Genomic DNA, 3,460 nt, shown 5'->3' on the forward strand with positions numbered 1-3,460 from the left:
TGTATGTTATATACAATCAAGGGAAATAAAAGTCAGTAAAAGGAAATGTATAGAAGGGAATTTTAAGGCTGTGGAGAGCAGCAGATGGCGTGGTGGTTGGCGTTCTGGACTCCCATATGACCAATTATTTTCCAAATCCTGGACCTGGAGGCTTGCTTTCTCATTTTCCCTTTCTCTCTCTCTCTCTCAATCTTTCTCTCTCTGTCTTGTTCCAGTAAGCACATACCCTAGTAAATTAAAACAGTAATAATAATGATAATAATATAATAATTATTTGTTAAAAAAGACAAACTTTGTGATCAGTTAACACTCAATGGTATATGTGGTCTAAATCAATAAAAAAAATTCATAAATGTACATCTTTTTTAACTTTTGTTCAATCTTGAGAGATTATTTAACTAATGGAAGGAGTATGTTGGACAGAGAGAATGCACTCAAAGCTATTTTACACATTGATGAGGAATCATCTGACCCCAATGGGATTGTAAACTCTCTAGCATACATTCTACCTTAGTCTGAATTTGATGTGATAGTCATATCTGGGCCACTGGATTTCTTTGAAAAAAATAGAGAATGCTTTTGTAACAGGCTATTTAGAAAATATCAAACATGGTAATTCACAAGATCAGTACCTATAACATTTTTTGTTGAGTTTAGATAGCAAATAAATAGCAGATGCAGCATTTAAAAATGGGTTTCTACTCTATGACATCAACCTATTTTAAATGATATGCAAAAATCTAACATTATCAAAGATAATTTTCAGTTTCTTCTTGTGTTGTCATCCCTATCACTCTCAGCCCTCCTATTCTACTTTCATAGCAAAACAAAAATTATTATCAGATACAGTGTTTAGACATTACCAGTAACTGAAGAATATTAATACATTTGGGTGTGGAGAAGTTTGTTGATGTCTCTTCTGCTTATTACACCTGATACTACTTCTTTGTTTCTGAGGTGAAATAATGTTAATGTTTCAGATATAACCATTTACCCGAAAGAGTTTGGTTTAAAGAGATTTATTACAAAAGTAGACTGAATAATTAGAAATGACAATTATTTGATTAATATGAACCTCTGTTCTTTAAACAACAAATATTCAGATCAGGAAATCCTAGTAATTTCTCCAGGTCTAAAGAAATATACAGTGGATGGGAGGAGACAGGAATGCTGATTCTCAGTCAGGCTGGTGCTATACCTCACACGTGAGCACAGAGCAGGAGGGGGGAAGGGTCTCATGAAAGATTGCAACAAAAAGAACTATTCAATATCTTCTCATTTCTGTAGCCAAGAATATGCAAAGATGAGCTACCAGAACACCCTATCTGTCTTCCTATAACATTGCATATTTGATATAAATTTATGCTGTAGAACTGCATAGTTTTAAACTGTAGTTTGAAATATTTTTTTTTCTATTTTATCAAAATGTAAATTCCTTAATTCAGGATTATTGCTTGTTTTCTAGATCATTATTGGAATTTAATCTGCAATACCTCTACAATACCTCTGCATAGTCCATCCTAGATCTAAGAAAAAGATCTGCTGATAAGAGAGGTAAGAGAGAAACATGAGAAGTCTGGTGAGAATAGATAATCATTCTAACTGTGTTATCTTGACCATAGAGATTGTAAGAAAATCCCTTTAAAAACACTGATCCCTAAATGATGAAATAAATAAATAACATTAGACAACGACTGAATGAGTGATTAGAATAGTGGCAACTAAAGGGTAAAGGGATTAAAAACATGGAGGTACACGAATAAACAGACTGAGTGGAACCTTTGGGCTAACTTTAATACTCATTTTCTTCTATATATCATGGTATCATAATATCATATATTCAAAAATACAGTGAAGAATAGTTGAGGTATTATGAAATAACTGAGTTCCATATGTGGTTCTGAAGATGAAGGATCTTCAAATTTTTGTGGAAAATGTGTAATACATAAAAACTTAGGAAGGATTTTGAAATGATTCTCAATTAAACTCATTTTGTACTTTTAATTCCGTTTTCAAGAAACTTCATGAAGTTCAAGCACACATAGTTGTTTTTCTCTTCTTTTCTTCTTTGAGTAATTTAACAGCTAATGAAATTGTCATGCACACATATACAGCCAAGTCAATAAAAAATGAAAATGTATTACAAAATGAGTTTAATGTGTGATCAAGTCAATTTTACTTTAGACAATCTGTTAGTGAACAAATTTAAGTTAGTGCGATGATAAATTGGCTCTCTGAAAGCATTTAACACTGATTACTAGTCTGATCTTTTCTGCATTCTAATAAAATACAGTTAAATGAATATTTTATTTTTTTGTAGTACTGAATGAAACTTTTGCATGCCCTTTGGAGTGCTATATGAAAATAATACATGCTCTACCAGAAGTACTAAAGTACAGTTATAAAATATTTAAATTTTTTCTTAATGTATTAGAATGTATCATGCTATAACTTACTTTGCTCAGACCAGATGACACTACTAATACTACATTTTAGAAGGTTGGTTGTTTTAAAAGATAAGAAATTCTTCCCCATGGAAGATATCCAATCATTAATCGGGCTATTTCTTAATAGGAGCAAGAAATATATATATACACACATATATATATACATACACACACACACACACACACACATAAACACAAGAACGAGACATAATAAAATTCACTATCAACTTGATAATGTCTCTATCTTTTGTTCTTAATGAACTATTCTTACAAATAACAGACTATTAAAACTATTGTGGTCTAAGTATTTTTTAAATGATTAAGTACTGCAAGAGAAGTGATAGCCTTTAGAATTATATAGAATAAGCTGAATAGCATGTAATCAGCTCAGTACATAGGTGGTGGGATTCTCCACAGTCTTAAGGCAGCAGACCAATTCTCTGACCATCAGGTCTAAGTGGCTGTCAGGATGGTTTTAAATGCAGATCAGGAGGAATTCCACCCTCAGATACTTACCTTGCCAATTCATCTCCAATATCAAATTCGAAATAAAACGTAAAGAATTACAAACCAGGGTTGCAAACCAGGATTTCAAATCAATTCTCTGATAATATTTGGAACAACTCCACATGTTATAAAACTTCTGCAGGTTGCAAGAGAAATGGACTTAAAATACTCACTAGGTCCATCAGCAAGACAAAGAAAAGTGGATCTTGATCCCTCAGAAAGGCAGTCTTGGGACTTTAAATAGTGATCGCTGATTAAACATCTTCACATTAACTGGGAATAAAACACATAAAAAATAAAAGCGTTTAGAAATTCTTGCAAAAGCTATTGCACATTTTAAATCAGAAGAGTCATCATTTTATGCTTGCACCTGAAGAAAATTAGAAGAACAGAATGTAAATTTGTTATGCAAGAATTCATAGGTTTTTTAAACTTCAAAAAAATTCTATCCCCGGGAGCCAGCAGTTAGCGTAATGGCTATGTCGCTGGACTCCCACATAGTCGAC

The 3,460-nt window shown here is 32.4% G+C and overlaps 1 protein-coding gene across 3 annotated transcripts in view; it reads left to right on the forward strand.

Annotated features, from left to right (window-relative positions):
- Window positions 1-1,462: 1,462 nt before the first annotated feature.
- LOC102503201 (olfactory receptor 4C11) overlaps window positions 1,463-3,460 on the forward strand; it is a 40,999-nt gene continuing 39,001 nt past the window's right edge. For all 3 annotated transcript variants that reach the window (XR_334452.2, XM_006147719.3, XM_006147718.3), the window contains exon 1: window positions 1,463-1,554. The gene's annotated coding sequence lies outside the window, so the exon portion shown is untranslated. The remainder of the gene's footprint in view (window positions 1,555-3,460) is intronic.

The sequence above is a fragment of the Tupaia chinensis genome, unplaced genomic scaffold (assembly GCF_000334495.1).
Source record: "Tupaia chinensis unplaced genomic scaffold, TupChi_1.0 Scaffold000220_1, whole genome shotgun sequence".
Classification (NCBI taxonomy): Eukaryota; Metazoa; Chordata; class Mammalia; order Scandentia; family Tupaiidae; genus Tupaia; species Tupaia belangeri.